This window comes from Numida meleagris, chromosome 5 (assembly GCF_002078875.1).
Source record: "Numida meleagris isolate 19003 breed g44 Domestic line chromosome 5, NumMel1.0, whole genome shotgun sequence".
Lineage (NCBI taxonomy): Eukaryota > Metazoa > Chordata > Aves > Galliformes > Numididae > Numida > Numida meleagris.
This window is the reverse complement of record NC_034413.1, coordinates 67,967,056-67,981,449: the sequence shown is the minus strand read 5'-3', so window position 1 is coordinate 67,981,449 and position 14,394 is coordinate 67,967,056. Positions and strand designations below refer to the sequence as shown.

General features: G+C 38.8%; 1 protein-coding gene across 19 annotated transcripts in view; it reads left to right on the top strand.

Moving 5' to 3' along the window:
- GTDC1 (glycosyltransferase like domain containing 1) overlaps positions 1-14,394 on the top strand; it is a 166,875-nt gene that overhangs the window by 26,285 nt on the left and 126,196 nt on the right. The window lies entirely within an intron of this gene.

The window sequence follows — 14,394 nt, the reverse complement described above, 5'->3', positions numbered from 1 at the left end:
GTAACACGATCTTGCTTTTTTTTTTAATGAGACAAAACGGAGGTAGGTACTCAAGCAGCTGCATGGGAGTTGGCTAGAACCTGCAAGTATGCCATCAGTTTATCACAGCCAACATGCTTGTTAGGACCTTGGCATAGCCAGAATAGCTTTTGATCGTAAAAGCAAAGAAATTTCTAAATAAATCCTGAAATACCTAAATGTTTCTGTAATGTTTCATAGATCGTATATTCATATAGCAGGGCAATTCAAAGCATGACTTCGATGGGGCTGTGTTAGAAACAGTTAAAAAATCTCCCTTATGATTTGCTTGGAAGTATTCAAAATATATCTGTGTATATATAGGTATGTATATCCATTAACTTGTAATGTACATAACTTTTTCTGGCTTGGGAGTCCCTGTCACAGGCAGGGGTGCAGGCTTGTAGGAAGCAATATTCTCACAAAGATCTGAGAGTGGATTATTTTACTCTTTTCCTCATGAAGCCGCAGCTGAAAATGAAAGTCTACCACTTAGAGCAGTGCCTTGCTTTCTCACAGCAAATATCGAGATTTTAATGGGATCAAAGCACTCACTAGGTGGCTTTCCAGGTACCATGTACTTACCCAAATCAGTGAATTACTGATCAAAATATCATTTATTTAATGGATCGGGGTGAAGAACTGAAGCAGTGTCATTCTTTAGGGTAGACATACCCAGCCTCAGCAGAACTCTTGACCCTGTCTAAGCAGGGGCATAAAAGTTCAGAAATGAAGCCTGGATTGGCAGCGTGGTAGCTCTGAAGCACTGAACCACCTTGCTAGGCTGGCTGGTTCATCTCAGCTTAGAATGGAAACTAAAAAACCTCCCTGCAACTCGGAGGGAAACCTAAAGAGGAAATACTGACCTAAAATACACTTTTATCTTCTGTACTGGAAGAAGCTAAAGTCTTTTTAGAAACTTTTCATGCAGAAAATCTGCTTTGTGTGTTATGTTATAATTTTTTAGGCAATTTAGTCATGGTCCTAGAACATGCAAGTAACTTTACAGTTCTGAAAGCATCTGACAAAAGCTAAGCGTGTGTTCTCTGGTCAGCAGAAGCTTACTGGTTGGTGTTGCATGTTTTTATTCTGTGAGACGGTTGGAAGCTAAAAAAAGTTGTGTATTTCTATACCTTTTGTGAAACTAACGAAAATGAAGTTATCATTGTAGAGCTTTATTGCCCATCCATCTTTGAAGGTTGCTGGGCTCTTCTGTACAAGTTGAAACCATAACATGTGGCACAAGGTGAATTGCTGAGATCCAAATGTAAATTTCAGAAAAAGGACAAAAAATGGACTGAACTGCTGCATCCTTGGATTTCTTGAACTTAAATTGCTGTGGGAAAGAAGAGCCGCGTGCTGGTTTGTTAACATCAAACGCACTGGAAAAATATAGACTCCAGGTAACTAAGACCAAATTGTGCAAATGTACATTCCTACATGTGTAGGAATGACCTAATTTTAATAAGATAGGGCGTGATGTTCAGCTTACATTGTCCAGACTTTTACCTGACCTACCGGATTAAGCATTGCAGTCTGTTCAGTCACTGCGGAGAGAAGAGGGGTGGAGAAGACCATGTGCCCACACTGCAGTCTTTAGTTTTCCTTTCTGAATAGAAGAAATGCGTGGAGGGAGAAGAACGTTTTCTTGTGACTTCTTTGAAAATGAAAACAAAGAAAGGGAACTGACATCCTTTTACTTTTTCAGTCAAGTGTCACTCATGCTGAAGTTGTAATAATCAATTCAGAAAGGCTACTTACACTTACTTACAAAACTGGATGAAAGAGCTTTGCAGATAAGTTAAAGACCACGCAAAAAAAAAAAAAAAGGCTCATAACTTCATAACTTTAAACTGAATTAGTTGTTTCTTTGAATTGCTTGTTTTCAGTCACGTTGCCATAGGTATCAAAGCAGCTAGCTATTATCATTTCTTTGTAAGGATTTCTGCTTCTTTATATTCACGTTTCAAAAAATCAAAGGATAGGTCTTCAGACAAGAAGTGGAAGGTGTGTTGTTTTAAAGATATGCTAACATACCTGTACCGAGTCAGTCTAGGTATTTTGGGTACCGGCAGCAGTGCAGATACAGCGACAAAGAATTTGCATATGACAGCAGAGTAATTACATACTGTGCATTCTTGGAAAATGTTTATCGTGGTTGCTAAAGCTTTCTTCTGACTTTGTTGTTTTATCTCTGCTAGCTAGATGAAGCTAGCGCAGATATTGCTGCTTACTGCGGCTACAGCTTTCTCGTGGTGTTTGAAAGGACCCCACGTGTTCGCTGCCAGCAATTTTTAATGATACCTGCTACTTCTATTGATTTGTGTTCAAATCTGCTTCACTTTAAATTGAGACATCCATTTTAGGCTCTTTGTAAGAGCCTGCATTATTATGTCTTTGATACCTTAGAAGAAAAGTGAATTTTAGGAATGGGGCAAAATCCTAGTGGTTGGGTTTCTGAAATGACTCAACAGCGATGCTTTTTCATGTAACTAGTGTAGCAGCGATCATCAGTCTGCAAATGAAGAGATTTTTTTTTCCAGATTTCATGTTACAACATATAAAAGAAAATGGAAATATTTCATGAGGGCATCCAAGATAACAGCAGATGAAAGCCTTATTGTGCCACATACTGAGAAACTGTGTGTTGGCTTAGACTTGTGCATAACTTCATATGTGTGACTGGCAGTAAGTTAAATGTCAGCCACTCATCTGCCTAATATTACTATAATTCACAAAGATTTCCCCATCACAAACATGGGCCCTTCCTATTTGTCTTTTTATGAGCACACACAGTCATGTCATGGTAACAACTTAGATGAGTAGGGCCCCCAAATTACTCATGCAAATAGTGATGCTGGAACCTACAGAGCTTCTCATACTGAAAAAAGACTGCTTGGGGGATGATCAGCAGATCGGTGCATCGTTGTTTCACTTGCATCTTTTAATATATATTTTTTTATTTAGTGTAATTTTGCCAAGTAAAGATTTGTTTAGTTCTAACTTGAAAGACTGGCATTAAAGCTGTGTGCAGTGGCAGGTATCCTTTTGAAGAACTGAATCTATTTACAGAATCTCACTGCTGTTTTTAACCAACTTCTATACAATATTTTCTTCCAGCGTTTGAAATTCATTATCTGAAGCATTTGTAAAATGTCTTCAGTCTTTGAACTGCTGCTTCATTTAGCAACCTTGCAAATCTCAGTCTAAATCGAAAGAAATGGTCATTTAGTGAGGAAATAGTTAATAACAAAACATTACGAATAATGTCTGAAGAGACTGTTAGTTTTACCCAGGAAGTTTCCATTTTCTAGAATTTGTGCTGCCTCATTATTTGTAATACTGAAAGTGCTGCTTACCAGTTCTACCAATCACTTGCATGAATAAATGAAAGTAAAGTTTACAGTTCTGTCCGGAAAAGACCGACTTAGACTTAGTGGGCCGAATTCTGCTTTGAAGTCAAATGCTGTGAATGTGGAGTCATGCAGAGTGTCAGTAAACCCAAGTCATCCAGGTAGTAGTTCAAATAACAATGCAAGATTAACCTGTTTTCTAGAAAAAGGTGGCACAGCTTGCACACTTTTGCCTTTTAGAAAGCATGGATATTTTCATACAAAAATCTGTGGTAAGTAATGATGTGATTCATCTCTTAGCGAGCAATACAAAATTACTATTTGCCAGTCACATACAGATCTGTGACTACTATTTCTTTCTTAGCACCATCATTCTAAAGTTGCTGGGTATTTTCTTTGAATATAAAGCAGTTTGGTAACACTGTATATCAGCAAGTTGTTAGACTGAAAGACTTCAAGAGGCAATACATTAAGCAAAAAGCAGAAGCGGTACCTGTAGAGCACACCGTACATGCCCCTAAGCAAAAGATAATAATTAGTTGCTTGTATTCCCATGCAAACTACCCAAGTGTTGATGTTTACGAATTGCAAAGATCACTGCAATACCAACTCAAGCTCCAAGCTGCTGGAGTTCTTTATGCCCATTCAATTTTTAATGTACCTGTAAGATGTTTGGATCGGGGCATTTAGTCCGAAGGGATTTGCGTGCTGTAATCACATCTCCAGTTATTGAAACAACAGTAAGGATAGGTCTTCAAAATATTTTAAGTGCTAACTTCCAGTATGGAATTAATAATAAACAGGAAGAACATCACTTGGAATGCTTTCATATTTTGTTGGCTGAATGTGAACTGGTTGCTTTTCTCATGTTTGCAGGATGATGGTCATTAAAAGTGCTGACGGATCTGCTGTTAGGTAGCCTGCAGAGTGAGGTACTCTCAACTTGTGAACTCCTGATTTGCTGATTAGTCCATATGCATTCAGACCGTATGTTTTGCACTTCAGTCACAAGGAAATACTGAACTAGAGTTCACTTCCCTCTGTGTTAGCTGTGATGCGGGACCATGCGGCCTGGTCCAGCACGTGCTTGACAGAACTATGAAGTTTAAATAATAATTACAAGCTTGTATGCGGTGGATGTATTTTTGATTAACTGTGTACGGACTCCTGGTGCTTGGGTTGATTTGCTGCTGCTGAAGTCTTGGTTTGGCCTTGCACGTGGTTGTGGAGGCCCTGAAGAAGGGCTTGGTGCGGCCTGGCTGTGGGTTGGCCTTCAGAGGGGACCTCCTCCCAGCTGGGTCTGAGGGGGAGGACAGTAAAATACTGCGCTGTTCTTCAACTGGAAGATGTTAACACAAAGTGAATCTTAAAATGGAAATTACTTGAGTTACCAGGTTATTTGTTTTGCAAAAAGCCCAAATTTCCTGTTAGGGGTGGAAGGAAGCAATAACCATTCCTTTAGCTTGTTTCAGTGAATTCAAGAAGATAGTAGGGAAAAAAAAAAAAAAAGGAGCTCATGTTGAGTATATATTACCTGAACCATATAATTTAAATCTGAGCTATCTGCACTGAATTATAAGAGTGGGAGGAGTTTGTTAGTCACTGTAGAAGGCAGAATGTCAAAATGAGTAATTATGCCGTTACAGAGAAGAGGAGATAGGGCTAATTCCTGAGCGGCAGAACGGTTCTCTTAAGAACTGTGGTAAGACTATCCCCAACATAAATATAGCTAATACTATTTCAGTATAATTACATTAGTTGTCATGGCACCGTTTAGAAGATTACATTGCAGCATCGCTTGCATGGCACAGTGCTAGCACTTTTTCTATAGGTAGTAATTGTAAAGCTGTACCATGTTTCATATAGGACTATGAATAATGTGAATACATCACATTACACCTGCTTCTCTGTAGTTAGGATCACAAAGAAAATACCACACCAGAGGTAATGCTACACTTGTGCACAATCTGAAGGAAGCTCACTGAGAAATGTCTTCATTTAGAAGAGCGTGTATCCCCTGTTTCACTGAACCTTTGGGACAAGGGATGTTGCTGAAGGTCTGGCCTTCACGTGCCACATGAGCGGTGCAGCTCTTTGCTTGGGGTAGGCTGGCAAAAGCAGGCCCAAGGAAGTTCTTAAAATGCATCTCCTGTGATCAAAGACTTGAGCAATTTTGATTATAAGCTCGGAAGCAGCTTCAGTCACGTGCCTTCCTGGAAACTGGCCTTTTCTCATAATATTTGAAGCCAATTGGCATTTAGCTTGTGCTATGCTGTGTAGCAGATAAGAATTTCTTTTTAGATAATAGGAGATAATGTATCATGCATTGATAACCTCCATCACAGTTTTTCTCCTTTTCTAGTATTTTTTCAAAAGCCTTAATTATGATCCTGAAGTCCAAAAGAGTTAATTTCTCCTTAAATATTTCTCACATGAACACATGGGCTGGAGCTCTCCTGCTGGACTTTCTTCTGCTGTTTGCCAGTTTCTCAGGTCTGCTCCTTTGGTTGAAATAACGTTATTCTTGTACTATAAACAAATGTGCAGTATTCACTTCTTAATATTTTGGGGGGCTGAGTTCCCGTTTTCAAATATAGCAAGTTATTTTCTGAATGCTTGAACACAGCCAGGCTCCTTTAGTTCTGGCAAATGCAGTCCTGATGCAGCACCTTATGTTTCTTAAAAAAAAAATACAATTATCCTTACATCATTTCATATAAGCACTGCTGGAAGCTCCGTAGTTTGCTAATTTTATGAAATCTGAAGCATTTGGTAGTAAAACTACTTACATTTTCAGTAAGTTGCAAGGGTTACACGGGAAAGTATCTAAAATATTACAACAAGGAACTGCTTTACTGCTATTTAATTTTGCTAAGCTGGTGTGCAATTTCTTTAACCTCTAAGCAGAAATACACAAGTAAAGAGGCGATAAGGCTTGTATATACAAAATACATAGCAGATACATTGAATAGCTTAAAGAGCAGTCATACTTGTCATAGTTTTGCAAGAAAATGATGCATCGATGCATCACAATTGTGAAACGGAAGAGATGCAGTTGGTACAGAGTGTCACAGCAAACAGATAAGCAGGGTGTTTTTTTTTTTTTTCCTTCACCAAGAGGTGAGCAGTTGCTGCATAGTGTTACTACTGCTGTGATAACTGATTCATTCCTTTAGTATGCAAATGTGAAGTATACAAGGATTCAGTACTTTTATTTAAGAAATATGCCTGCAGGCTGTATTGGTAGGCTTTAGGGAGATATCTGGTTTGGTGTGAAATAAATAGTTATTAAAAGATCACATGAATGTATGTCTTAGAAGATGAAAAGTGACGCTGTGAGCGTTTTGAGAAAGCCCTCCTGTACCTGGCATGCGCGCTTGCCACTTGGTTTAGTTTTTCAAAGAAATCTTACCAACCTTGCGGAGAATCACAAAGCTACAGGCTGGGTGGGGTGAGCGTAGCAGCAATGTGTGAACTTGACAGTGTAAGGGGTTAGAACTTGAAAGCAGACATCCTCCTGGTGTTTGACCACTGGAGAAAATGCGTATGTTCCTGGTGGGGTTGCTTTTGCTTCAGTTTTTAACTGCAGACCGTGAGAGTGCCTAACTTTCAGTGAATATTTAAATGCCGTATTTCAGGTTTATGTGCAAGACATGGGCACCCAGGTTTGAACATGTTAAATGAGATGGGAGGGGAAAAAATTCTGAAAGCGTTTGAGTGAAAGATTGCTTTGATGCTTGCAGTTGGTATTGGAGATCTGTCACGCTAAAGAAAACGAAGCATTTACTTAAAGCTATTTAATGCTTAATGTAGGAAGCATTTTAATACACAGTTACAAAATATAATACCAATTTAATAAAATCTAGGTTGTAAGATAGCTATTAGGTTGAGCCTGGGCCCTTTTTCTTCTCTTGTTGTCAAAAACTCTAATCAGCTCTTCACTGCTTTTTGCAGTTCACTCTTGGTGCAGGTTTTTTTTTAATTTTTTTTCCTCTAATCCAGCATCGTTGTTCTTTCTGCAGTTTCTTTCTTCAGAAAGTGTGGCAACAACACCAAGTGCTTCCCAGCATCACATTACGGTTCTTAGGAACATTCATTCCCTTCCTAGAAATACCTTTGTCTTTTACATAACTGCTGCCAGGACATTATGCCTTGATGACCTGAAGGAATCCCAACCCCCTTTGCTTGCTACCTTTCACTGTAGACTGCCAACTACTACTGCTGCTGACTTCAAAGTATGAATCATGCCAGAAGTTTAAATCCCTGAACCTGTGCTTCTTATGCACACTTGGATAATATCCATGGAAATTAATAATCCTGGTTCTTGTCTACATGACTGTGTTATTGTACTAATTTAAATAAGCTGATCTAAACAAATTGCAGCTCCTCAGGTGAGGCAGCAGCAGCCCTCCCCTGTGCCTCCTTGCTTCTCCTTTTCCCACCTCCCACCAATGTGCTCTCTTGTCTTATATTTGTCATCTTTCATTTCCTCTCCATGTCCTATTGTTTTCACTGAGAGGGATTAGTAAAGGTAAATCTTAGCTTTCGTAGCATTAACATTAGCTTATATCTGTCACACTCGTCTCCTAGCTAACCTAAATACTGCTTTTTTTTTCCAGTCACCCTTCACATAGAAGAACTGTGCTACCAACGGCTTGGTACAGTGTTTCCAGTGAGAAAAAAATCATTAATAGATGTGTATTTTCAGCACTTGGTGTTTTTCGTACTGTTTGCCTTTCTTGCTTGTCACTGCAAATCCATCAGAACGGCATCGAGATATGCACGGGGACCCACTCCTGGTGCTGGTTGGATGGCTTTCTGGGTTTATGGCTTCAACCAAAGTCGTGGCTTCTCAGGTAGTCTGAACGGTGCCCTTGCGCTGCTGCTGGCGAATGGCCACATAATAGCAATTAGGCATGGAAACCATTAAAACCACTTGGTCATGGTTCTTTTGATGATACCAGAGTCAAAAGAAACAATATACTTTGTAAGGTGTTAGCAGCAGATTAAAAAAAAAGTGTAATTCCTGTCAGATGCGTGTGGCGTAGCTTCCACAAGAATAGCACTTGGGCATGTGAAGAATGGCAGAGAATGGGGCTTAATTTGAGACAATGTTCCTGCCTTTGGAAAGGCTTTTTTTTTCCTGTGAATTTGTAACTGGGTCTTTTGGTCACGTCTCATCTAGAAGTAGACAAATGAAGAAGAAAATGAGGTATTTTGTGGGAAGTGTATGGAGGAGGCCTGTTTTCATTGCTTCAAAGACCTTTGGACTGACTTCTCAAAAGCAGGATGTCTGGCAAGTGCGGGGCTGGGGACGGCCCATCCAGTGCAATCAGATGGAGAACTGTATTACCTCGTTCTTCTGCAGAAGTTCTCTTAGAGTCAGAAGGTGGTCACATACGGTCCTCAACAGCTTTTAATAAGTAGATATTTATCGTTTATCATTTTATGATTCATTGTATTTTATTGAACTGGAAACACAGGGCCAAACGGAACGAAGTAAATTTAACTGTAGATCCTGCCCAGCCATGGTCTACTTGTAACTACTTCTGTTACAAAAAAGCAATATTTTTGTTATTTGTAAAGAGAGAAAGAACAGAAAATGGTATCTTATTCAAATGATGCCTGTCCACATCACGGACCATACATATATGAGAGTTGATGCTTTCTGCCCCTGCTTATATTTAACTACACTTCCTTGTCAACTATATGCTCATTTCACGTGTCCATCTTCAGATTTTTCCGTGCTGATGAAGACTAGTAATTACTAAAATAGAAGTTAGCAAGAAATTTGAGGCTCTTTTTTTTTTAGTCTCTGAATGTGACAATTCTAAGATGCACTTCATTTACGTGCTCATTTTTTCTTAGGTAGTGACATTTCCTTTGTGTAAATAGTGTTATTAACACTAACTATTGACTTTGAACTGTCATTTCATACAACTAGTAATTAATTACTAGTAAACAAGGGCTTTCTTGTTTATATTAACCAATTTCAAATAAAGCACATCTCTTTACAGAAGATGTCACTGTGAGGTAGGAATAAGTACAGTAAACTGGAGAATTGAGTCTTTGATCATGTGGAAATGTAAGCATGGGTTGGACTTCACACTTGAGCATTCCCACTGGCTGCAGAGGGCTTATGCAGCTGTATTTCAAGGGGCCATGGCTTGACAGAGGTTTGTGAAGTCCTTAGCAGACTCTGCAATGAAACAGAGATATCCTGTCAAGCCAGGATGCTTTAAGTCTGATCAGACTGCCTAGTAGGCACAGAGTCAGGTATATAATATATTTTTATCTTCTGAATTCAAAAAACTTTTCAATTAAAGGAATTCTTGACCATTTTTAAATGCTCTGTTACTGCAGAGTTGACACCAACTGTTTAATAATTAATAATAACAATCATATGATTTTGATTTTTCTTCTTCTCTTCAAACGGGGAAAAACCTGTCCCATTTACTTTGTATTGTTGCAGTTTTAAACGTTAAATGGTGTAGTTTTTATTTACTATTACTCAGTAATTTCTCCGATATTACAAGAAAAACAGGCCTGTGGAATTGCGTGTGGAACAGCTCACGTATCCACATTGATATAGCAAGAAGTTTCTTTCAGGATAATTGCAGAGGAAGAGCTGATTTTTGTGAGTTAATAATTCCCTATCTGCAAAGTCCTATAGATTTGCGTGAGTTATTTTCCCTGCTGTTGGAGGCAATGAAACATGAAACTCGAGATAGGAGTTGCATTGATTGCAAAGTCAAAGAGAAAAGGAGGGTTGCAGCTCAGGAAGGGAAAGCTCGAGTGTGAAAGATCATAGAGTCGTGGGATAATTCAGGTTAGAAGGGATTTTGGCAGCTCGTGTCATCTCGTCCTGCTCAAAGCAGGGTGAGCCCATGGTGCACACGTCCAACAGCGTCTGTAGTTACGGAACACTTAACCATCACACGGAGTTTTCCTGTCGTGTCTGTATTTAATCTAGTGCAAGTTGCTAGTTTACATTGAGGAGTATGACTCATACGGCTGTCAAATCAGGCATTTATCATCCTTTGTATTACCAGATCTGCTCTGTAAGTATATCAGCTGATTTTTCTCTAAGTTTGGATTCTGTGCAACCAGAAGTCAGGCCGGTACCTCCAAGTGTGGCAAGTATCTTCTTGGACTGCGTTCTGGGATTGCATATAAAATCCATAAATATATATATCTTCCCTTAGAGCCAACAGTGTCTTTGTTGTAGGCCTTCTTTTTTTTTTCTGCAAAGATTTAGTAAGTTTAATAGTCACTACAAAATACTTACAAATGTATTATTTCTACAAAGAATTGAAAGATGATTTTTCTGCTGGCAGTTGAAAAGCAGAAAAAAAGTACCTACTACAACAGAATTTTATTAATGAATGATTTACACTGGTTCCAGCTGTGACCATGTGATTAGTCCTTCACTAAGCAACAATGGGTATTTTCTTTCTGCTTTTATTTGATTTCCAAGAATGTGTCATCTGTTACATAAACTGCTGCCAGTATACCCCATGTAAACTGGTATTTTTTATTTCCCTGAAGCGCAAGATGAATACCCACCCATACCCTTCTGGAAATACTCTCTTAAATGAATCGAGGATTTTATTGACTATATCTGATCCACCGTGCCAAAATCATAAAACTTAAAATATTTAATAAACACACTAGACTGTAGGAAGCCTCGTTCCCTCGGTGGTGCAAAAGATAGATTATTTTCACTTTTACATTTCTATCTTAATATTTTATTACAGCAATACAATGTGTGATAGAGGTGGACAAGCCTGCAGATTGAAATGTGGATAGTCCAGATTGTTCCTTTCCCTAGACCATATGGTGTAGTTCTAAAAGCCTTTTGTACGCTGTCTGTTCAGTTAATTGTAAACTCCGTCTTTAACGTACCTTAAAAAATGAGATATATGTGAACCAAAAGTCACTATATGCTGTGGTAAGTAAAGTTTGCTAAAATATATGTAAAATCACAGTCCCGCCTGCTGGTTTCTGGGTAGATTTTCCTTTATTGGACAATTTGAAGGTCTTAGTGTTTCTTGGTAACGACGTTAGCCTGCGTGTACGGAGGGACTGCTTTTTCCATTTCCTCCTCAGGAAGGGGGGGAAATTTTAGTATGTAATGAACATTTCATAATATTTTTGCTTGGCAGACAGCTCTGCCAGTGGGTGATGTGCAGGAACATCGAAGATTTCTGACAGATGGATGGTAGGACTGCTAATACACCTACACACGTTTCAGCTTCTGATGTTCCCGGTGTTCCTCTGATGCTAAGAAGCTTGTGTTCACACTTTGTTCTGATGTTGCCCGGCGCTGGCTTTTAGAAGAGCAGAACCAAGTCTCACTCTGGATTTTTCAGATGTCGCAGGGAGGGTAAATTATTACGGTCCTCATAAAGTGAAGTAATTACTAGGAAGGCAAAACATTTTTTTTTTTTTAAGGTGATACAAGTCAGAAATTGTAAATTTCAGCAGCGCTTTTATTTTCTGCTGCTGTCTTACACGGTATAAGAAGCTATTGGAGAAAAGCGGGTGGTTTCAGCGAAGATAGGATTGATGCACACGGAGGAGGAAACCAAAGGAGTAGGAGTCTTTCACTGACACTGCTCTTCTGTGGGTCCCAACGTGTTTTTAAGTACTGGGGAGTGATTGCTCATTAGTGGCGCATTCAGTGGCAGACGAGGCTCACATCATTTGGGACTTTGTAGATTAAAAAAAAAAAAAATTACTTAAAAAAAAGTCAAAACATTGGAATTAAGCAAAAAGTAAATGACAGCAGTGGAAAATGAGACTAATGTGCTCTGAGAGGCATCTCCTAATGAAACTTACTGATCTTGGCTGCATATGTGGAGTTTTCAAAAGATTTTGGATATTCATTCTATGGCCAGCTGAATGCAAAAGGATGAGAAACTTTAGGGAATGTTAGACAGGAAAGAAGCTCAACTTTTTTTTTTTTGCCATCAGACGCCTAACACTGTAACTCTGGACCTTTGTTAGGTGTGCAGACATGGACAGAGCTTGAGTAAGTCTACTCAAGGTGGGAACAGGTAGTAACAGGCTGTAGTGCATCCTTTTTGTTCCATTAGATTGTATGCTTACCATGAAGAAGTGTAAAAGTAGTGAATGTAAGTAATATGATGGTAATTAAGCAGCAAAAAACTCTTCTGCTGGAGGACTACAGTTTTTCTTTATGCATAGAAGAACCTACTTCTGAAATTTCCACCTTTATGGAGTGACGAAAAAAGGAATAGAGTTTTTATGTGCTGTGGAAGCGGACACGAATCACGCTCAGCTGAGGTATGATGGAGGCTGCAGTGTTCAGTGGCGTCGTGGACAGTGGCATCCTGCTTCCATTCCCTGCTTTTTGGCTGCAGCATGAAGTCAGTGGAAACAAGACGGTGTCTGTGGGCAGAATTCTTGCTTGTTGCAATCCAAGTAGTTCAGATGCTTTGAAATGCAAGAAACCACACAGAATGTTTAAAGAATCCAGCTGTAATTCTGGGAGCTGAAAGAAAAAGCAGTGACTGAACATTTGTTGCAGCTTCCATGTGATGAGAGCAGTTCTCAAAGCCTGCAAGTTGTCGCTTACAGGCTATATATGAATAACAAAGCTACCTATTTTTGCTGTACTCTGGCAAACTCTCTTCGTTAAAGCAGATAGTACAAACAAGATGTTGTAAATTGTATGATATAAAGAAAAAAAGGCCTAATTTAACTTTTATTGCTGTTCTGAAATATGAGAAATAATAATTAAAGAAGATGAAGAAGGATCCTTTTTCTTTAGTAAAACGTAACGATTTTTTTGTAAAACGACAACAAAAAACCCCAAACCCCAACTTTATTTAATCTGCTTATTTTAATAGCTGTGTTTTGAGTGATGTGCATGCCCATTCAGAAACAGTTGTTAATGATGCCAGCTTCATTTGTAAAAGAGCAGAGCTGGAGGCTGCTGCTTTTATAGACTACAGATTTGTTAGGTTTGGGAAAATATACAAAAATCTTTGGCTGATTTTGAGGAATAAAGCTTTTTTTGGGAAGGCTCTTGACAAATTTAGCCTCTTTTAAAAGTAGGTTGGACTCTCGTGCTTTTTGGACTAATTGAATGCATGGAAGAAGTTGTTGGAGTGGATGGTACATTCTGTTCCATAGTGGTACAGAAGGAAGGAGGAGGAGGAATAAAGAGTTAGTTTATAAAGGTGTTTGAGACAATTTGAGTAAGGAGGAAATTATGAAGAGATGAGATGGGAGATGTAGGCAAGGAAGTGAAGGCAAGGGAGCTGTGAAAATTTTTGAAATGGAGTTTCAGGAATGAAGCAGGATGGGGAAAGAGAAGAATATTTGAGTGTAGCCAAGCAGGTAGGAGGGATGGTGCAGAGATCCATACACAGGAAGAAGTTGGAAGTGGGGAGAGTGTGAGACAGGGAGATTTGGTATGCATCTCTTCAAGGTAGTTGTAAATGCACTGTAAGTCTGTTCTTTATACATAGGTACATCCTTTATCACGTCGTTAAAAGAGGTTTTAAAAAGGAAGACAAAAAGATGTGGGACAAAGGCAATTGTAATAGGGAATAATTCAAAGAGAAGATGAAGTAATTAGGAAAGAAGGTAAAAGAGTAAGAAATAAAATGAAATACACTAAAAAACATAAATGAGAGAAGAAATCTGGGATTCAGTCACAAGAAGCAATTGATATGCTTTCAAGAAGCGTGGATTTTCTTTTTGAGGATGAAATTCATCAGCTAACCAGATGAAGAATGATATTAACACAGGATACAAAATTTCATCTCATTTTCAGCGCAAAAAGAAAACGAAATAATGAAAGTACAATCTGGGTGAAATATGTATTTGTATTTTCTTAGAAGGATTCATGCTAATGACAAATTAACACTGTCGATCAAAACAAAAATTGTCATGTGTGGTAGAATGGCAAGTAAATTCCTGCCAGTTTAAAAGAGAGCGTGCGTTCTGTTGGTTGGAAATAGGGCATTGCAAGATGCCACTCCTTTCTCCT